At 48.7% G+C, this 22,500-nt stretch overlaps 1 protein-coding gene across 1 annotated transcript in view; it reads left to right on the forward strand.

Annotated features, from left to right (window-relative positions):
- The window catches only part of LOC143291770 (brother of CDO-like), a 300,073-nt gene that overhangs the window by 105,910 nt on the left and 171,663 nt on the right, over positions 1-22,500 (forward strand). The window contains exon 5 of the mRNA XM_076601913.1: positions 16,565-16,621. The gene's annotated coding sequence lies outside the window, so the exon portion shown is untranslated. The remainder of the gene's footprint in view (positions 1-16,564; positions 16,622-22,500) is intronic.

Raw genomic sequence — 22,500 nt, forward strand, 5'->3', positions numbered from 1 at the left:
AAAATGGGTGGCGCTGTAGGTGTAGCGACGCGCTCTCCCTGGGGAGAGCAACCCGAATTTCACTCAGAGAAATCTGATGTGATAAAAGACAATTTTGACTGGTGATCACCACCTCCACACCAGGTGCAATGGTGCCAGACTTGAGAGGACAGGTAGTTAGTGGAATTTGACCCTAGTACTTTATAGTATATCGTTCGTCGTCAGTTCTGGAGGGAGGGAGGTAGAGATAGAAAAGGAGAGTGAGTGAGAGGGAATACAGACAGAATGAGAGAGTGAGGGTAAATAGAGACACTGTTTTAGTGTTTGGGCCTCCAGCATGTAGATACAGAAACATAGACGCAAGGAAAACATGTTTTGAGAAGGTATGTGATAGCGAGTTGGGAGGCAGTGGAGAGAGATAGTGAGGAGAAGAGAGAGAGAGAGTGGGGGGGGAGAGGAGGGAGAGAGAGAGGGAAGAGAGGAGGGAGAGAGAGAGGGAGGGAGAGAGAGAGAGAGAGAGAGAGAGAGTCAAAACACACACGTAACACCTAACTACATAAATATCACACTTGATATGCTCACACTTTCGCATGTCACCCGACTCCCCCCCCCCTCCCCCCCTCCCCCTCCCCCTCATCCCACTCCTCTCCTCCCCCCCCACCCCCCTCCCCCCGGATCGCTATGTGTCGGCCCCATGAGACGGAAGGTGTTGGGGGTGTGGGGGGGAGGACATGTTTGTCGCCTGACACAGGTGTCAGGGGGTGACTGGGGCCCAGTGGTCCCCCCCTCCTCCCCGTCCCCCCACCCCCTCCAATCCGCGGCGACTGGGCGCCGACATGCTGATCCCCCGTTAGTGCCCATCGCAGCGGGGTGGATTTGGCACCGGTGTCCACCCATCGCCTGTCCACCCCTCCCTGGCCAAAGTTCCCCCTCCCCCCGGTGGGAAAAACGATCGGTGATCAGAGAGTGGACAGGTAGGTTGATAGTGGCGGTGGGGAAGGTAGGGTGGTTGGTGTGGACGTTAACTGGTCAGTGGATGATCAGATATATTGAATTGATTCATTGTGGGGGCAGTCAGATTCTAACATATCACATGTAGATCTACCCACCTGTGTACCGATTGTACTTACCTTTATTCTAACTGTTCACACGCCTGTTCTGCCTGCCTGCCTACTTAACGTTTCTATATCTCAAACCGATATACCTACGAACGTCTATCACACACACACACACACACACACACACACACACACACACACACACACACACACACACACACACACACACACACACGACACACACATTCACAAGCACACACACACACACCGCTCTTTCTCTCTCTCTCACCACTCAGTCCACACACACACACACACACACACACACAAGACACTTATACACTCACAAACACACACGCATTGCTTACACACACACACACACACACACACACACACACACACACACACACACACACACACACACACACACACACACACCCAGGGGCGGTGTGTTGATAATTGCAATCAAACAAAGCGGCACAGTTTTATTTATGATCGTCTCGTAGTCGTACGTTAAAGACCCTACGGCAATCAGACACAGTGTCCCTCGCTTTTAAAGTTAGAAATGAAATGATAGAAATAAAAGCGACTCGCTTCCAGTTCAGTTTACCAGGCAGAACGCTGTTTCCAATTGTTGATTTTATCGTGTGGAAAAATGTGTTGTACAGTGCAGAGCAATTCAGTACAGTGCAGTACTACACAGTGCTTTACCGTAGAGGAGTACAGCACAGCACAGCACAGCACAACACAGCACAGCACATCACGACACAGCACAGCACGACACAGCACAGCACGACACAGCACAACACAGCACAACACAGCACTTTGCAGCACAGCACAGCAAAGCACAGCACAGCACAGCACAGCACAGCACGACACAGCACATCACAACACAGTTCAGCACAGCACAACACAGCACAGCACAGCGCGACACAGCACATCACATCACAGCACAGCACAACACAGTTCAGCACAGCACAACACAGCACAGCACAGCACAGCACAGCACAACACAGCACAGCACAGCACAACAGCACAGCACAGCACGACGCAGCACAGCACAACACAGCACAGCACAGCACAGCACAGCACAGCAAAGCACAGCACAGCACGACACAGCACAGCACAGCACAGCACAGCACACTAGAGTACAACACAGTTCAGCACAGCACAACAACAGAACACGACACGACACGGCACGGCACAACACAACACAACACAACACCACTTCTTGGATATCACGTTACCCACATCCCCCTAATATTTCATGATATTTAGGGGTGGGGGTGGGGGGTATTATTCCCCCCGGTGGGGCCATTTGTCCTGGGAGGAGGGGGGGGGGGCCTTTCTTTGCCTGCACACCCGGCATGTCGGGTTATTGCATAGCGTTTTACAGTGGGCCAATAATCCAGCGGGCCTGGCCGAGATTTTAAAGGCCGGCATTTTATTGGCAATACGTCGCCACCTCGACTTTTTCACTTTTGAGTCGTAAGGAGATCACGGGCTTGTCGCTTCGTTGAGTTTGAGGGGGGAGGGGGGTTGGGAGGGGGGGGAGGGAGAAGGGTGTTGGCTTCTGTCTGTTCTGTCTTGTTGATCTCTTTGTGTGTGTGTGTGTGTGTGTGTGTGTGTGTGTGTGTGTGTGTGTGTGTGTGTGTGTGTGTGTAGGGGAGGAGGGGGTTGGGGGGGGGGGGGGGGGTAGCGTTGGGCAAAAGCGGAGTCAGTTATAGAGTGTGAGAATGTGATTTAAAGACACGGAGGGTTAGGGGAGACTGGATTTTCTTCTTCTTCTTCTTCTTCTTCTTCTTCTTCTTCTCTCTGTCTCAGAATCGTTTTCTCTCTCTCTGTGTCTCTCTCTTTCTGTGTCTCTGTCTCCTGTCTCTGTCTCCGTCTGTGTGTGTGTGTGTGTGTGTGTGTGTGTGTGTGTGTGTGTGTGAACGCTGAACACTGAGATCTTCTCTCTTTCTCCCCCCCCCCCTTCCACTCTCTTCTCTCTTTGGTTCTGTCGACCTGCCTCTCTCTGTGTGTCTGTCAGTCTGTCTGTCTCTCCCTCTCTGTCTCTCTTCTATGTATTATTTTCAGTGGAAGAAGTCTAGTAATGGTTGTAATAGCAGCAAGAGCAGAAGGAGCAGCAGTAGCAGTATAAAGTTGTGGCGGGGAATGTTTTTAGAATTACTTCCCCTCCGTCGAAAGGATGAATCTTTGTATAAAAGAAAAACGATATACAAAACAAAAAAAACGAGTCGCTATAAACGAACCCTTCACATAACTGTCATGTTAGTATAGAGACCGGCCTTTTATTTCTTCTTTTTTTTTTTTTCTTTTTCATTCACATCTAATCCGGCCATTCAGACTGCGCGGTAGAATGTTTCAGGCGCTGGACACTTTACTGCATTTTTCAGGTGAACCTTTAACCTTAATCCGGTCGAACGAATACTGGTTCAAAGTCCTCCCAACCCGCGGCGTTTTCCTCTTTGTTCGTGGGCCGCAGCTCCCACGTTCAGTCATTATGTACCAGTGGGCTTTTACGTCAGCGTATGACCGTTTGGACATGGACACTGATGGCAGAAACAGAAAGAAGAATCCAAGCATTCGAAACCAAGTGCTTGAGGAGACTACTACACATCTACAAGGAGCACAAGACCAATGACTATGTGCGGAACCTGGTCAGCAACCTTGTTGGGCCCCAAGAACCACTGCTGGCGACTGTCAAACGACGGAAGATGGCATGGTTTGGTCACGTCATACGACATAACACCCTATCCAAAACCATCCTGCAAGGGACTGTAGAGGGAGGGCGCAGACGGGGGGCGGCAGAGAAAGAGCTGGTCCGACAACGTAAAGGAATGGACCAAAATGACGATGCCAGATCTCCTCACGACAGCTGCCAACAGAACGGCGTGGCGAGCTATGACATCTTCCTCATGTCCCCCCAACGACCCCAGCGGTCAAGGGAATGAGTGAGTGAGTGATGACCGTTCGTACCCCCGCCATGTGGGCAGCCGTACACCGTTTTCGGGGGGTGTGCATTGCAGGGTGTGTTCATGTTTCCAGAACCCGCCGAACGCTTAGAGGGATTACAGGGTCTTTAACGTACGTATTTAGTGTTCTGCATGCGTATACTCCCGAAGGGGGTTCAGACTCTAGCAGGTCTGCACACGTTGACCTGGGAGATCGGAGAAGTCTCCACCCTTTACCTGTCGGGTGTTGCCAAACGGGGGATGGAACTCGGGAATCTGGGGCAAGAACCCAGCACTGTAAAGCTTTGGCCACTGCTGTTGGTGCTAACTACGACTGCAGGGTTTTCAGAGCAAGTCTTCCTCAGGTGTGCCGCTCCTGACAGATCGCAACTATGATGACATCATGGTCACTGGTGCCGCCACACCATTCTTCTTCTGTAACTCCTCCTCCTCCTCCTTCTTCTGCTCCTCCTCCTTCTTTTTCTTCTCTTCCTCCTCCTCCTCCTTCTTCTTCTTCTTCTTTTTCTCCTCCTCCTACTTCTTTTTCTCCTCCTCCTTCTTCTTCTCCTCCTCCTCCTTCTTCTTCTTCTCCTCCCCCTTCTTCTTCTTCTTCTTTTTCTCCTCCTCCTCCTTCTTCTTCTTCTTCTCCTCCTCCTCCTCCTTCTTCTTCTCCTCCTCCTCCTCTCTTCTTTTTCTCCTCCTCCTTCTTCTCCTCCTCCTTCTTCTTTTTCTCCTCCTCCTCCTCCTTCTTCTTCTTCTCCTCCTCCTCCTTCTTCTCCTACTCTTCCTCCTCCTGCTTCTTCTTCTTCTGCTCTACCTCCTTCCTCCTCCTTCTCCTGCTCCTCCTTCTTCTCCTCCTCCTTCTACTTCTCCTCCTCCTCCTTCTTCCGCTGGGGGTCGGGGTTGGCGCTGGATGGAATTTAGTGACCTGTTAGTGTCCTCTTTAATGTCCGCTTGTCCGGTGTGGGATCTGTTTTGTGGTGTGGGGGTTATTTATTGGGTGTCGGTCACTGAGGCCTTGCGCTTTGACGTGCTCCTTTGATGGCCATGGACAGGAGTCTGCTGTAAGTGCCGTCTGAGGGAGAGGGAGAGGGAGAGAGAGGGAGAGGGAGGGAAAGAGGGGGAGAGGGAGAGAGAGAGGGAGAGAGAGGGGGAGGGAGAATGGGGTTGATAGGCTTTGTTAATTTAATGCGCATGTGCTACGGTCGACGATGGTATCCATCTTAGGAGAATATAGATGGTGAGAGAGAGAGAGAGGGACAGACAGACACGCAAAGAGTGGGAGAGAGAGACAGAGAGAGAGAGAGGGGGGGGGGGGGGGGGGGGGGGGGGGGGGGGGGGAGAACGGAAGATTGAGAGAATGACTGAAGTTGCTTTGGATAACAATGGTCAGCAGCAGTAACTGTCTTCGGAGGGAGACAGACACTGAGACAGACAGACGGACAGATATACATACATATATCTATCAATCTGTGTATCTCTCTCTCTCTCTCTCTCTCTCTCTCTATATATATATATATATATATATATATATATATAGAGAGAGAGAGAGAGAGAGAGAGAATGTATACACACACACACACATATAGTGAGTGAGAGAGTGAGGGGGGAGGGTGGCGATGGGGGTACCTAACATCACACCTTCCCCCATCCACCCCCACACACCCCCTCCCGCCAGAACAGCACATCAACGATGGCAGCCAGTTCCCTACCCCCCGTCCCCCCCCCCTTTTTTTTCTCTCTCTCTCTCTTTCTTTTCGGGGTGGGTGTACATCCCCTTTACATCCCCTGGGGGAAGGAAGAGTGGGAGGGGAAGGGAGGTGGGGGGCAGAAGAGCCGATCTCCTCGGAAGGTTTTTTTTTCTGAAATAAATGTGAGCGGGTCGCTTGGCGTTGTGAACTGTGATGGGGGTGGGGGGGGACCCTGCTGTGTAATGTTTGTGGGTAGTTTTGTAGGGGTCGTCACAATTATGGGGTCCGGGGAGAGAGGGGAGAGAAGGAGGAGGGGGAGGGAGAGAGGGGGGGTAACAGAGAGGAGAAAGAGGGAGGGAGAGATGGGGAGAGAGGGGGGAGGGAGAGAGAGAGAGGGAGACAGACAAGACAAGACAATGGTTTATTTGTTAGGCCTCCGGCCCATAACAAAGGAGTGGGCCACTAACAAAAATATTACATAATGAATCAAATAGTTTGAATAATATATCAATGCGCATTTTAAGAGAGGGAGATAGAGATGGAGAGAGATGGGAAAACAGAGAGGAGAGAGAGAGGGAGAAAAAGAGAGGGAGAGTGGAGAGAAGGGGAGGAGAGGGAGAGAGAGAGAGAGAGAGAGAGAGGGAAACAGAGAGAGGGGGAGTGAGGGGGGACAGAGAGGGAGAGAAAGAGGGGAGGGGAGAGAGAGAGAGAGAGAGAGAGAGAACACACTGAACGCTCAAATGGTAGCTGAAAAGCTCTGATGACATAGTAGGTACTAATCAGAACAAAATGGTGCAAACTAGATAAAATGGAACCGAAAAAAAAGAAAAAAAAAAGAATTGAAGCAACATAAACTAATAAGAAATTTGTGACACTTTGACACTTTGTCATTAGCTTAAAGTACATGTGACAGAGGGGGGTGGGGGTGGGGGTAATGTGCCTTTCTTCAGTCGTTCGTCTCCAAGGTTTGGACAGAACACAGAAAACAAAGTACAGATAAATCATATAATAAATACTTACGCATGTAACGTCGACACACATCATATCAATACAAACACATACTAAAGTACATGTAAACCCCGAAAGAATAATTTATACCTCAACATCAAAACCCATCAGATCAGAACGAACACATTAAATAATTACAATGTCGAGACTGACCGTCCAAATGTAGCCCTTCCTCTTTATCTGTGCTTTTTTTCCTCATATAACCTGTACTAATTTTTAATTGGTTAATGAGTATTTGGACGTTTTCTGTATATTTACTGCCTCAGATACATATTTTGCAAGTGGAAGTATCATATCTTCATTTTCTGTCATCAGTGTGCCGAACAAATCTTTTCTCTGCGCTGGAGCTGTATTGAAAATGGTACAGTTTTTTTCGCGGTTCGTCGTATCTTTTGCTGTTAAATATAAAATGGTTTTCATCTTCTGGGTTAAAAGAGAGAAAGAGGGAGGAAGAGGGGAGAAAGAGAGAGGGAGAGAGAGGAGAGAGAGGGGGGAGAGAGAGAAGAAAGTGAGAGAGAAAGAGAGGAGAAAGAGGGAGAGAGAGGAGAAAGAGTGATAGGATAAAAAGAAGAGAGAAAGAGAGGAGAGAGAGAGAGAGAGAGGAGAAAGTGAGAGAGAAAGAGTGAGAGAGCAGAAAAAGAAGAGAGAGAGAGAGAGAGGAGAGACAGAGAGACAGAGAGGAGAATGAGAGAGACAGAGAGGAGAAAGAGAGAAAAAAAGAGAGGAGAAAGAGAGAGAGAGGAGAAAGAAAAAGAGAGAGAGGAGAAAGAGAAAGAGAGGAGAAAGTGATAGAGAGAGGAGAAAGAGAGAGAGAGAGCAGAAAGGGAGAGAGAAAGAGAGAGAGGAGAAAGAGAGAGGGGACAGACCGAGAGAAAGAGATAGAAAGAAAGAGAGAGAGTTTAAAAAAAAGGCCGCTGACCCAGGATGGGAAAGTGAGCGGACGGGGATGGGAAGGGGGGTGGGGGGGGGTGGGGGGGGGGGGGGAGAGCGACCGGGAGGAGGGGGGGAATGGAGGATAACACCACTGAGGGAGGCAGGGCTCTGGTGGAGCGTAGTGGCGAGATTCGGGGGTGGGGTGGGGTGGGGTGGGGGGGGGGGGGGGAGAGGGCGTGGCGAGGGAGAGGAGGAAGAAGAAGAAGAAGAAGAAAAGTTTCAGCTGACAGAATGTAAAAATGACAGGTATTAAGGTGGCAGCAGGGTGCGGTGGTGAGGGGGCGAAGGTTAAAGGGGGGTGGGGGGGGGGGTTGTTGAAACGAAGCAATGCGATTCTCTTGCTGCTGCTCACCCCCCCCTCCCTCCACCCCTTTACCCCCCCAGTTGCTCCCAAGTCCCTGCCCCCACCGCCCACCCCCTCTAATTTCCCAGCCCTCCCCCCCCCACCCACACACCCTCCCTTTTCTTATCTTGCCCTGTGAGTTGTTGGTGTATTGTGTAGCTTTGTGTTACAGGGCTACAGGTGTATCATTTATGAGCGGAGGATGTGAGTTACAGGTGTGTGGTGTAGCGTTGTGTTACAGGGCTACAGGTGTATCATTTATGAGCGGAGGATGTGAGTTACAGGTGTATGGTGTAGCGTTGTGTTACAGGCTACAGGTGTATCATTTATGAGCGGAGGATGTGAGTTACAGGTGTATGGTGTAGCGTTGTGTTACAGGGCTACAGGTGTATCATTTATGAGCGGAGGATGTGAGTTACAGGTGTGTGGTGTAGCTTTGTGTTACAGGCTACAGGTGTATCATTTATGAGCGGAGGATGTGAGTTACAGGTGTATGATGTAGCTTTGTGTTACAGGCTACAGGTGTATCATTTATGAGCGGAGGATGTGAGTTACAGGTGTATTGTGTAGCTTTGTGTTACGGGGCTACAGGTGTATCATTTATGAGCGGAGGATGTGAGTTACAGGTGTATGGTGTAGCTTTGTGTTACGGGGCTACAGGTGTATCATTTATGAGCGGAGGATGTGAGTTACAGGTGTATTGTGTAGCTTTGTGTTACAGGGCTACAGGTGTATCATTTATGAGCGGAGGATGTGAGTTACAGGTGTATGATGTAGCTTTGTGTTACGGGGCTACAGGTGTATCATTTATGAGCGGAGGATGTGAGTTACAGGTGTATGATGTAGCGTTGTGTTACAGGGCTACAGGTGTATCATTTATGAGCGGAGGATGTGAGTTACAGGTGTGGTGTGTAGCTTTGTGTTACGGGGCTACAGGTGTATCATTTATGAGCGGAGGATGTGAGTTACAGGTGTATGGTGTAGCGTTGTTACAGGCTACAGGTGTATCATTTATGAGCGGAGGATGTGAGTTACAGGTGTATGGTGTAGCTTTGTGTTACGGGGCTACAGGTGTATCATTTATGAGCGGAGGATGTGAGTTACAGGTGTATGGTGTAGCGTTGTGTTACAGGGCTACAGGTGTATCATTTATGAGCGGAGGATGTGAGTTACAGGTGTATGGTGTAGCGTTGTGTTACAGGGCTACAGGTGTATCATTTATGAGCGGAGGATGTGAGTTACAGGTGTATTGTGTAGCGTTGTGTTACAGGCTACAGGTGTATCATTTATGAGCGGAGGATGTGAGTTACAGGTGTATGGTGTAGCTTTGTGTTACGGGGCTACAGGTGTATCATTTATGAGCGGAGGATGTGAGTTACAGGTGTATGGTGTAGCTTTGTGTTACAGGCTACAGGTGTATCATTTATGAGCGGAGGATGTGAGTTACAGGTGTGTGGTGTAGCGTTGTGTTACAGGCTACAGGTGTATCATTTATGAGCGGAGGATGTGAGTTACAGGTGTATGGTGTAGCTTTGTGTTACGGGGCTACAGGTGTATCATTTATGAGCGGAGGATGTGAGTTACAGGTGTGTGGTGTAGCTTTGTGTTACGGGGCTACAGGTGTATCATTTATGAGCGGAGGATGTGAGTTACAGGTGTATGGTGTAGCTTTGTGTTACAGGCTACAGGTGTATCATTTATGAGCGGAGGATGTGAGTTACAGGTGTATGGTGTAGCGTTGTGTTACGGGCTACAGGTGTATCATTTATGAGCGGAGGATGTGAGGGAAGCGGGAGGAATGTCAGGAATGTCCATTACCCATTCACCTGTCTGTCTCTCTCTCTGTTTCCTCTCTGTCTGTCTCTCTCCGTATCAGTCTCCCTCTCTGTCTGTTTCTGTCTCCATCTTTCTGTCTGTCTCTCTGTCTCCATCTTTCTGTCTCTCTCTGTGTCTCCGTCTCCCTCTGTCTCTGTCTTTGTCTGTCTCCCTCTCTCTCTGTTTCTGTCTCCCTCATTCTATCTCTCTCTCTATGTCTCTCTGTCTATGTCTCCCTCTCTCTCTGTCCTCTGTCTCTCTCTCCCTCTTTCTCTCTCTCTCTATGTCTCTCTGTCTATGTCTCCCTCTCTCTCTGTCCTCTGTCTCTCTCTCCCTCTTTCTCTCTCTCTCTCTATGTCTCTCTGTCTATGTCTCCCTCTCTCTCTGTCCTCTGTCTCTCTCTCCCTCTTTCTCTCTCTCTCTCTCTATGTCTCTCTGTCTATGTCTCCCTCTCTCTTTCTCTGTCCTCTGTCTCTCTCTCCCTCTTAGTCTCTTACCCCCCCCCCCCCCCCATCTCTCTCCCTCTGTCTCTGTCTCTCTGCGTGGCCCTGGGAAGACCAACTGTATGTATTTGTGTTGATGGGGATGGGATGGGTGAGAGAGAGACAGCGAGAGAGAGAGAGAGAGAGAGAGAGAGAGAGAGAGAGAGGAGGGCCACTACCTCTTCTGTGTGATCAGTGCCTTCTACATCTTTTGGTCTTCATCCACAATGGCGGCCTGGTGTGTGATTGGTTAAAGCTGGTTATGCATTCTTTAGTTTTGCATTTTTTTGGTGGGGTGTGTGTGGGTGGGGAGGGGGACGGTGGGGGTTTAGTGACTCACTGAGTAGCGAAATTCTTTTTCTTTTTGTTCAGAATAACCTCTCTCTGTCTCTGTCTGTCTCTGTTTCTCTCCGTCTCCATGATTGAGATATATGTTTACATCTATATATTACACCATATAAACTCTTAAAGTACGTCTATGGTCTCCCTCTTTCTCTTTCTCTCTCTCTCTCTTTCCGACCTGATATCTTTTCCGATTCTTATTTCCGTCATCGTCATCATAATCATCATCTTTTTCATCCTCCTTTTCCGTATTCTGTTTGATAGATTTCCTGTTCTTTTTTTCTTTCTTTTTTTTGGGTGGGTTGGAGTGGGGGGAGGGTTGTTTTTGTTCTTCTTCCTTCCCATCTTCTTCGTGTTTTTTTTTTCTTCTCCTCTCCCTCATTCCTCTCTCTTCTCTTCTCTCCTTTTTTGCATGTACTATTCTCCTCTTCTTTCTTTCTTTCTTTCTTTCTCTCTCTCTCTCTCTCTCTCTCTGTGTCTCTCTCCCCCCCTCTCTCCCCCCCCCTCTCTCCTTCTCTCCCATATTCTAATGACTTTACAGCTGTTTTCTGTTTGAACAAGGGGCCGGTAATGATAGTTTAGACAAGTCCAAATACAGGGTGGGTAAGGGGTGGGGGAGTGGGGGGCGCGGGTGGGGAGGGGTGGGTGGGTGTGTAGGGGTGGGGGCGTGAGGAAAGGGGTTGGGGGTGGTGCGGGATGATGGACTGCGTTTGTTGCCACAGCTGTGTATGGATGTCTGTCTGTCTGTCTGTCTGTCTGTCCCTTTGTTTGCGGTTGTGTTGTGTTGCGTTATATTGTATTGTGTTGTGTTGTATAGTGTTGTGTTGTGTAGTGTGTTGTGTTGTGTTTTGTTGAGTTGTGTTGTATTCATTGTGTTGTGTTGTATTGTATTGTGTTGTGTTGTATTGTGATGTGTTGTATTCATTATATTGTGTTGTACTGTATTCTATTGTATTGTGTTGTGTTGTATTGTGTTTTATTGCATTTGTTATATTGTAATGCATTGCATTGTATTTTATTTCGTTGTGTTGTGTTGTGTTGTAGTGCTTTTTTGTCACAACAGAACTTTCTGTAATTTCTTTCTAATTAGTTCTCGCTGTTTTAGACCTGTTTGTCCAGATACACATTACATCGAAGAACACACACACACACACACACACACACACACACACACACACACACACACACACTCACTCACACACACGCACACGCGCGCACCGCACGCACGTCACAGAGTGGCGGAACTAATGACACAGACCAGCCAATCACAGTATCGGACAGCTCATTTACCAAACCCTTTCCCTGGTCACGCGCGGCCTGTGACCAATCAGAACACTGCACGCAGCACGTGACCTTCTGAGACATGGTGGGAAATCAGCTGGTCCAGCAGTCTGCCTCTGGTTTCTCTCTCTTCCCATCTGTCGGTCTGTCTGTCTGTCGGTCTGTCTGTCTCTGTGTCTGTCCACATTTTGTAGTTGTATTTGTATTTCTTTTTATCACAACAGATTTCTCTGTGTGAAATTCGGGCTGCTGTCCCCAGGGAGAGCGCGTCGCTATACTACAGCTCCACCCATTTTTTTTTTTTTCCTGCGTGTAGTTTTATTTGTTTTTCCTATCGAAGTGGATTTTTCTACAGAATTTTGCCAGGAACAACCCTTTTGTTGCCGTGGGTTCTTTTACGTGCGCTAAATGCATGCTGCACACGGGACCTCTGTTTTCGTCTCATCCGAATGACTAGCGTCCAGACCACCACTCAAGGTCTAGTGGAGGGGGAGAAAATACCGGCGGCTGAACTGTGATTCGAACCAGCGCACTCAGATTAGTTTCCAAGGCGGACGCGTTACCTCTTTGGCCATCACTCCATTTCTGTCCCTCTCTCTGTCTCGCTCTCACTCTTTCCTTTGATATCCCCGTCTCTCCCTATGTATCTAGTTGCCCTAGGCAGCTAGTCTTTCCATCTTGCCCAAGTCAGCCTTTCTTTCTTTCCTTGCCCAAGTCAGCCTTTCTTTCTTTCCTTGCCCAAGTCAGCGTTTCTTTCTTTCCTTGCCCAAGTCAGCCTTCTTTTCTTTCCTTGCCCAAGTCAGCCTTTGTTTCTTTCCTTGCCCAAGTCAGCCTTTCTTTCTCTCCTTGCCCAAGTCAGCCTTTCTTTCTTTCCTTGCCCAAGTCAGCCTTCTCTTCTTTCCTTGTCCAAGTCAGCCTTTCTTTTCTTTCCTTGCAGTCAGCCTTCTTTTCTTTCCTTGCCCAAGTCAGCCTTTCTTTCTTTCCTTGCCCAAGTCAGCCTTTCTTTCTCTCCTTGCCCAAGTCAGCCTTTCTTTTCTTTCCTTGCAGTCAGCCTTCTTTTCTTTCCTTGCCCAAGTCAGCCTTTCTTTCTCTCCTTGCCCAAGTCAGCCTTCTTTTCTTTCCTTGCCCAAGTCAGCCTTTCTTTCTCTCCTTGCCCAAGTCAGCCTTTCTTTCTTTCCTTGCCCAAGTCAGCCTTTCTTTCTTTCCTTGCCCAAGTCAGCCTTTCTTTCTTTCCTTGCCCAAGTCAGCCTTTCTTTCCTTGCTCAAGTCAGCCTTCTTTTCTTTCCTTGCCCAAGTCAGCCTTTCTTTCCTTGCCCAAGTCAGCCTTCTTTTCTTTCCTTGCCCAAGTCAGCCTTCTTTTCTTTCCTTGCCCAAGTCAGCCTTCTTTTCTTTCCTTGCCCAAGTCAGCCTTTCTTTCTCTCCTTGCCCAAGTCAGCCTTCTTTTCTTTCCTTGCCCAAGTCAGCCTTTCTTTCTCTCCTTGCCCAAGTCAGCCTTTCTTTCTTTCCTTGCCCAAGTCAGCCTTTCTTTCTTTCCTTGCCCAAGTCAGCCTTCTTTTCTTTCCTTGCCCAAGTCAGCCTTTCTTTCTTTCCTTGCCCAAGTCAGCCTTTCTTTCTTTCCTTGCCCAAGTCAGCCTATCCAGCGGCGCCGTAGTTCCTTCACAATCGCGTCCTCCAGTGAGGGTGGCAGATAGAGAATCAGGGTGGTGCGGCTTGTTTAGGTCTCTCCTGGGGCAAGAGCGCGCTTCCTTTTTTGCGAAGAGGGGTATGAATGGTTGTCAGGGTGACTTCGTACTGTGCGTGGATATCTGCGTGTTTGTCCGTCTGGGTTATTTATTTATTTATTTATTTTTTATCTGTTTCCCCCCCAACCTCCTGTCTGTTTCTTTTCTTTGTCCGCTCTCGTAGTTTTTCTTGATCTCTTGGGGCACGTGCACTAAAAAGTGCACGCGTACTTACTGCCCTGTACCCCTCAGCATCGCTCTCTCTTCCTACGTACACGCCCACGGACGCACTCACGCACATACATATACACACTCACACGCAGATAAACCAACTCGTGCCTGCGTATATGCTCGCTTGTGAATGCGAGCACAGACAGACAGACATGTAGACAGACAGACACACATTCACATACATGCACGCTTGCAGACAGACAGATGAACACACACACACACACACACACACACACACACACACACACACACACACACACACACACACACACACACACACACACACACACACACAGAGGCACACACACACACACACACACAGAGGCAGGCACACACACACACACACACACACACACACACACACACACTCTTATTATCCATCCCACATTCCAAGTGCGCACCGCCTTTTTGCGCGCAGAGGGGCCTTAACTTTTGGATGTCACACCACACCTGCTTCTTCCCCCTTCCTCTGGTCTACGTGAGTGACCTCCCCTGGCTTCTCCGTGTCCTCTACGGGCGCCGCCATGTTGGGAGCAGCGCCATGGCGGCGCCAATTACCGGCGCTATCTCGGCCAATCAGGATCGGCTTTACGGCGGCCATTAGAGCCCCTCGCGCGCGATATGTGTCGTCATTAGGCCTTGGTTTATTGGGGTCACGTGACCCTGCCGGCTCTGACGTGGCGCTCAGGCGTTTCAGGGCGTGTGTGTGTGTGTGTGTGTGTGTGTGTGTGTATGGTTGTGTGGGAGGGGAGGGGGAAGGGGGTGACAGACGAGGACGGGTGTGGGTGAGGGAGATGTGGGGACTGGTTCATAACTCCCTACCTAGAGGACTAGCTGTCCGTCGCTGGCACCAGGCCCACTGACGGGCTGCAGCTGTGCTTCCATACACCATCCCTTGCTCACCTCACCTCAATACTGTGATAATCATGATGATGATGATGACCGTCATAATAATAGTACTATTTTATATAACAAAATATTATTATTATTATTATATTTATATAGCGCTGAATCTTGTACACAGACAAATCTAAGCGCTTTCACACCAGTCATTCACACGCATGCGTAACTCTAACACTGAAGAAACTGAAGACAAGGAAGAGGCAGGGAAGGGAGGCTATTTTGGGAAGAAGTTGGTTTTTAGGCCAGACTTGAAAGAGCTGAGTGCGGAGACCTGACGAAGAGAAAGAGGAAGTTCATTCTAATTGCAAGGTCCAACGGTCGAGTGTTTGAAGATATATATATTGATAATCATCATCATCATCATAGTAATAATCATAAGAAGAAGAAAGAAAGAACAAGAAGAAGAAGAAAGAAAGAAAGAAAAGGAGGAGAAAAAAAACCCATGGAAGCGAAGAAACGTGTAAGAGCGATGGTCTGATCCGGAATTACGGAACTTTGGTAGTGTGATTTAGATCCTTCAGAAAGGACACACCCAGTATGGACAAGTGGACCTAACAATCTTCTCTTCCTCCTCCTTCATCCCTCCCCCCCCCCTCCTCCGCGTAGAGTCGCTGTTGTTTCGCACAATAGAATGACTGACTCGATGTTTGAACTCCAGTCTTTCTGTGCCGTCCGTTCAGTTACGTCAGCAATGTTCGGGTTCTGGAATTGCCCGGGTTACCAATAATCGATTTCATCATAATGTCTGTTTGCACAAATAGACTGATATATAAAATATGTAGACATTCCCCTCCTCCTCCTCCTCTACCCTCCCCCTCCTCCTTTTCCTCCACCCCCTTTCCTCCTCCTCCCCCTCAAGTTGTTCAGGTTTAATGTTTCAATGCCCCCAATATGTACACCACCAACAACAACACAACAACAACGACAACAGCAACAAAAATCCTTGCGTTGCCTTGCGTATTTGTGCGCGTGTTGATGTGCATGCATTCTTACATAATGGTCTGCGTGTGAGAGTGCGTGCTTGTGTATATGTCTGTCTGTGTGTCTGTCTATCTGTGTGTCTGTCTCTTGATGCATTCTTACATAATTATCTGCGCGTTAGATTGCGTGCTTGTATATCTGTCTGTCTGTCTGTCTGTCTCTTGATGCATTCTTACATAATTATCTGCGCGTTAGATTGCGTGCTTGTATATCTGTCTGTATGTATGTCTGTCTCTTGAGGCATTCTTACATAATTATCTGCGCGTTAGATTGCGTGCTTGTGTATCTGTCTGCCTGTCTGTCTGTCTCTTGAGGCATTCTTACATAATTATCTGCGCGTTAGATTGCGTGCTTGTATATCTGTCTGTCTGTCTGTCTCTTGAGGCATTCTTACATAATTATCTGCGCGTTAGATTGCGTGCTTGTATATCTGTCTGTCTGTCTGTCTCTTGATGCATTCTTACATAATTATCTGCGTGTGAGATTGCGTGCTTGTGTATCTGTCTGTCTGTCTGTCTCTTGATGCATTCTTACATAATTATCTGCGTGTGAGATTGCGTGCTTGTATATCTGTCTGTCTGTATGTCTGTCTGCATGTATGTATGTGTGTATGTATGAGTGTATGTATGTATGTATGTTCGCGCGTGGGCGTGCGTTTGTGCATGTGTGTGTTTGCTGTTATCATTTTATTTGTGTGTGTGTGTGTGTGTGTGTGTGTGTGTGTGTGTGTGTGTGTGTGTGTGTGTGTGTTGGTCTGACCGTGTCAGTAAGTGTCCAGTCCATTCATCCTGTCTTCTTTCCGACACTGTGCAATACAGGATGTGTTCTCCTTTGTCTCTCAGGGTCCACACTAGGACAGCGCTTCAAGATCGTCACCGGTTGATTGCAGTCCTGTTGAGGTGAGTGGCAGTGAGTCTGGCAGCCTGTCTTGGGTCTTCGTCTTGTATTTTGTGTGGTCACTGGTGTTTGGCTTTGCTTTCTTCACACGTTTGTTTGGTTTTGTTTGTCTTCGTTTTTCCTCCCCAGTGTTGTGTTAGTTTCTCTGATTTTTTATCTTCTGTGTGTGTGTGTGTGTGTGTGTGTGTGTGTGTGTGTGAAAGAGAGAAAGAGAGTGGTAGAAAGAGAGAGAGAGAGATAGGGAGAGAGGGAGGGGTGGGTGTGGAGGGCGGCGGAGAGATATAACGGTACCTTCCACTTGTCACTTTAACTCACTCAGTACGGCCAGTCCTCTCTTCTCCTCTACACAGACCCTTCGGATGTCCAGTGGGTGTCTGAATGACCCAACCTTTAGCTTCCGTCGTCAGAATTGTGATATTCTTTGTCAACATTCACCTCTTCAGTATAAGAGCCTCCCGCTTGCGATATTTTGATGATGGTAACTGGGGTGAAACGCTGTTAACGTCGTCTCTTTCGCTGTTCGTATGGAGAGAGTTAAAGGATGAAAACCACCAACCAGTTTTTAGTGGGTCGAGTGAGAGAGAGACCGAGAGAAAGAGACAGACAGACATGCAGGCATGCAGACATACATACAGACATACACAGAGACAGACATAGAAACCAGTGAGATGAGTGTAACAGCACCTTCCAGTAGTCACTTTAAAGGATGAAAATCGCCGAGCATTTAAAGAAAAAGATTGTTTTTCAAGCATGGTCCCAGATAGTGTGTGTGTGTGTGTGTGACCAGACTGTAGGTAACGGAAGACGGTGTGTGTCGTAAAAGTGATCCACCCCCAGGCTCTGGGGTTCCCACTCCACATTTTATGTCGGCGTCTTCTTCCATTTCCCTGAGTGCTTTCTGGGGTCTGTCTGTCTGTCTGTCTGTCTGCCTCTGTCCTGTCTTGGTTCTTTCCCTTAGCCCTCTCTGGGGTCCGTCTGTCTGTCTGCCTCTCTCTCTCTTCCCCTCCCTCTCAGTTCATGTATCTGTCTCTCTCCGAGTCTCTTTCTCTGTCTCTCTGTCTCTCTTTCTCTCTGTCCTTGTCTCTGTCTCTCTCCCTCTCTTCACTCTCTTTTCTTTCTCTCTCTGTCTCTCTTTCTCTCTGTCTTTGTCTCTGTCTCTCTCCCTCTCTTCACTCTTTTCTTTCTCTCTCTGTCTCTCTTTCTCTCTGTCTTTGTCTCTGTCTCTCTCCCTCTCTTCACTCTCTTTTCTTTCTCTCTCTGTCTCTCTTTCTCTCTGTCCTTGTCTCTGTCTCTCTCCCTCTCTTCACTCTCTTTTCTTTCTCTCTCGCTCGGTCTGTCCCTCTCCCTCTCCTTCCTCGTCTGTCTCCGCGTCTGTTTCTCTATGTTTGTTTCTGCCTCTTTCTGTCTCCGTCTGTCTCTTTCTCTTGTCTGTCTGTCTCTGTCTCTGTCTGTCTGTCTCTCCTCTCTTTCCCAGGTCGGATGACGTTGTTACGTTCTCTCTGACGCATCGCCCGTCAAACTGCACTGGCTCCCAGCCCCAGGCGGCATAAAGCACCAAACGTGTGACAACTTCATTAAACCGCCAAAGCGGGTAATTGCGGGCTGAGAGTCTGGGGGCTTAGGGGAGAGGCGACTTAGACGGTAAGTCAGTCCCTGTGGATGGAGCTTGGTTTTCAGGGGGCTGGCATTCCTCCGTTTAATCCCTGCCCCTCCCCCTCCCCTCCTTCCCCCCCCCCACACCAGTCAGGGACTATGGAAAGGGGGGGTGGGGGGGGGGGGGAGCGGATTTCTGAAGACGGAGGTGGTTGGTGGTGGGGGTGGGGAGGGTTTGAGGGAAGCGTTTAGGTTTTTGGGACAGGGGAAAGTTGTTTTTTGTCACCTCTGTGTGTGTCTCCGTGGCGGGTGATACTGTAAAGGATAAGTCTGAAGGGATCTGCCCTCCCTCCACCACCTCCCTGTTGTTGTTTTTCTTGTGATAATCGGTTGGAGGATTTTTTCGTCTTGAGGATTCTTCGCACCAGAATCTGATAATTGCAGTGCTTGTTTTTCTTTGTAAGACAACACGTGTACACAAGCACGTACACACACGCGCGAGCGCGCAGACTTTCACAGATACACAGATACACTCATGTACTTAGATACATACACTCATTGTCATAAATACATACACACATATACTTCGGTACTCGCGTACACACGCATGCACAAACACGGCCATACACACAGAGCTGTATGCACACACACACACACACACACACACACACACACACACACACACACACACACACACACAGAATGTGAATCGAAAGAAATTATTTGAAGACATCTTCGACAAGAATCTGATAATTGTGACACTAATGTTTTGCATAGACAGAGAGACGGACGAACAGCTAGACAGCCAGACAGACAGACAGACAGACAGACAGTCAGAAAAAAAGAAAAGAGAGAAGAAGTTGTTAAGATGTCAGAGGAAAGAACAGTGGTGGAGTGGAGAGACATCAAGACACAATGGATGGGGAGGGGCATTGTATTTCGGTAATCAGACACTTCCAGTTGGGACGTGGCAGAATGATTGGTCTATCTCTCGTTTCTTCCCAAATCCCTCTGCAGTTTGAAGAGAAAAAAAAGAGAAAAACAAACTGAAGACTTTTTTCTCTGAGATCTCAGACAAACTGTAATCGTAGAAACGCACGTTTTTAAGCATTTATGTGTTAGCTCTTGTTGTTGTTGTTGTGGTGGTGGTAATGGTGATGGTGGTGGTGCTACCATTGTTGCTCTGTTGTTGTTGTTGTTGTTGTTGTTGTTGTTGTTGTTGTTGTTGTTGTTGTTGTTGTTGTTGTTGTTGTTGTTGTTGTTGTTGTTGTTGTTGCTGTTGTTGTTGTTGGTAATGGTGATGGTGGTGGTGCTACCATTGTTGCTCTGTTGTTGCTGTTGTTGTTGTTGTTGTTGTTGTTGTTGTTGTTGTTGTTGTTGTTGTTGTTGTTGTTGTTGTTGCTGTTGTTGTTGGTAATGGTGGTGGTGGTGCTATTGTTGCTCTGTTGCTGTTGTTGTTGTTGGTAATGGTGATGGTGGTGCTATTGTTGCTCTGTTGCTGTTGCTGTTGTCATTATTGCCGACACGGATTGCCGGACCTTTCAGGAAGTCATGCGATCTGCTGCATTCCAAGGGGGTTCAGGCACTGGCACACCTTCCCGTCATTTATGTCGACCCTGGAAACCGGACAAAAGTCTCCACCCTTAACCCACCAGGCGCCGTGAGTGACGGGGATTCGAACCCCAGACCTTCAGAGTGAAAACCCAGCGCTTTGACCACTCGGCTGGTGCGAGTTGAGATTCAAAACGTGTTGTCGACGGGCGCGATAGCCGAGTGGTTAAAGCGTTGGACTGTCAGTCTGAGGGTCCCGGGTTCGAATCACGGTGACGGCGCCTGGTGGGTAAAGGGTGGAGATTTTTACGATCTCCCAGGTCAACATATGTGCAGACCTGCCAGTGCCTGAACCCCCTTCATGTGTATATGCAAGCAGAATACGCACGTTAAAGATCCTGTAATCCATGTCAGCGTTCGGTGGGTTATGGAAACAAGAACATACCCAGCATGCACACCCCCGAAAACGGAGTATGGCTGCCTACATGGCGGGGTAAAAACGGTCATACACGTAAAAGCCCACTCGTGTGCATACGAGTGAACGCAGAAGAAGAAGAAGAAGAAACGTGTTGTCGTTTGCCCTGTGGACAATACCGTTGTAGTTCGGTCATCAGGAAAGTGAGAGCTGTATTATCCATGGTTTCTCCAATGCAGTGGGAATTCATTTACAGCTTAGTTTGGTTTTGAGGGGGGGGGGGGGGGGGGGGGGGGGGGGGGGTGTGTATGAAGGAGTATAGTCTGTAGTGGAGTGGTGGCCTAGGGGTAACGCGTCCGCCTAGGAAGCGAGAGAGAATCTGAGCGCGCTGGTTCGAATCACGACTCAGCCGCCGATATTTTCTCCCCCTCCACTAGACCTTGAGTGGTGGTCTGGACGCTAGTCATTCGGATGAGACAATAAACCGAGGTCCCGTGTGCAGCATGCACTTAGCGCACGTAAAAGAACCCACGGCAACAAAAGGGTTGTTCCTGGCAAAATTCTGTAGAAAAATCCACTTCGATAGGAAAAACAAATAAAACTGCACGCAGGAAAAAATACAAAAAAAAGAAAAAAAAAAAAAAAAGGGTGGCGCTGTAGTATAGCGACGCGCTCTCCCTGGGGAGAGCAGCCCGAATTTCACACAGAGAAATCTGTTGTCTCCCCAGCTGTCCCGACTATCTGGGCTAGAAGTTGAGTTTTGTGGAGAGTGTCTTACCCACGTTTCATCCTCAATCAATGGGCCAAGAGGGGTTTAGGACAGTCGGCGTTGGGGATGGTTCCCAAAGGCTAAATATCCCCCCAAGGCTGCAGCACTAACAGCCAGTGCAGTCAGGCCTACTGGTGTCAGAGTCATATTTGTATTTGTATTTGTGCGTGTGAATGACTGGTGCGAAAGTGTTTTGATTTGTCTCTGCACAAGATTCAGCGCTATATAAATACCATCATCATTATTCTTCTTATTATTATAAGAAGAAGAAAAAGACAACGAAGAAGAAGAATGGAAATGAAAAGAGATCACACGCAGAGGCACTGACCAGAGAAAGAACAGACAAAACAAGAAGAAGACGAAGAGTCAGCAGAAGGATGAACAAGAGAGAGAGAGGGAGGGAGAGGGAGGGAGAGAGGGGGGTGGGGGGGGGGGGAGAGGGGAGGGGGACAAGTGTGTTTGGGCATTGACCTCTGTTAACATTTATATCTCAGTGGTTAGGAGGGTGTGGGGGGGGGGGGGTAGGGGGAATTGTGACGGAAGGAGAGGGATGAGGTCAGGTGTGGAAGGGGGGCACAGTGTGTGTGTGTGTGTGTGTGTGTGTGTGTGTGTGTGAGGGATGGGGGGAGGTAGGGAGTGGGCTGTGTGGGGAGGGTGGCTGTACACAAGGTGCGAACAAGACAGCACCTGACTGACGACACCTGGGCCCCCCCCGTTACCTGTGCCCCCCCCCCCCCCTGGTGGCATCGTCTTGTGCTACACACATTGCCTGTCACCCTGCCCCCCCGCCCCCACCTGCTGACGTCGCTTTGATCCTCCCTGCATTCCTCCATCCCCTGTCTCTCCCCCCTCCCTCCCGTCCTGTCTCCCCCCCTCCCCACACACGCAGCTGGTCAGATTTTCGTTTCCACACCAGTCGGTGTTTTGGCTTTCTGCTGCTTCTACTTTCTCTGTCTTTGTTGTTTGTTGTGGTGGTGTTGCTCTTCTTCTTCTTCTTCTTCTTCTCCTTCTTCTTCTTCTCCTTCTTCGTCGTTTGTCTTTTGCTTCTTCTCTTCTCCTTCTTCTTCTTCTCCTTCTTCGTCGTTTGTCTTTTGCTTCTTCTCTTCTCCTTCTTCTTCTTCTCCTTCTTCGTCGTTTGTCTTTTGCTTCTTCTCTTCTCCTTCTTCTTCTCCTCCTTCTTCGTCGTTTGTCTTTTGCTTCTTCTCTTCCTCCTCCTTCTCCTCCTCCTCCTCCTTCTTCTTCTCCTCCTTCTTTTTCATCATCTTCTTCCTTCTCCTCCTCCTCTTCCTCCTTCTCCTGCTCCTCCTTCTTCTCCTGCTTCTCCTCCTCCTTCTCCTTCTTCTTCTCCTCCTTTTTCGTTTGTCTCCTGCTTCTCCTCCTCTATTTTTACTCCTTCTTTTTCTCGTCCTCCTTCTTCCTCCTCCTTCTTCTACTTCCTCCTCCTCCTCCACCTCTTCCCTCCTCCTAGATCCTTCTGTTTTTCTTCTTCTCCTCCTTCCCCTTTATCCTTCTTTGTTTCCTGCTTCTTCGTTTCCTCCTCCTCCTTCTTCCCC

This window comes from Babylonia areolata, chromosome 17, assembly GCF_041734735.1.
Source record: "Babylonia areolata isolate BAREFJ2019XMU chromosome 17, ASM4173473v1, whole genome shotgun sequence".
Classification (NCBI taxonomy): Eukaryota; Metazoa; Mollusca; class Gastropoda; order Neogastropoda; family Buccinidae; genus Babylonia; species Babylonia areolata.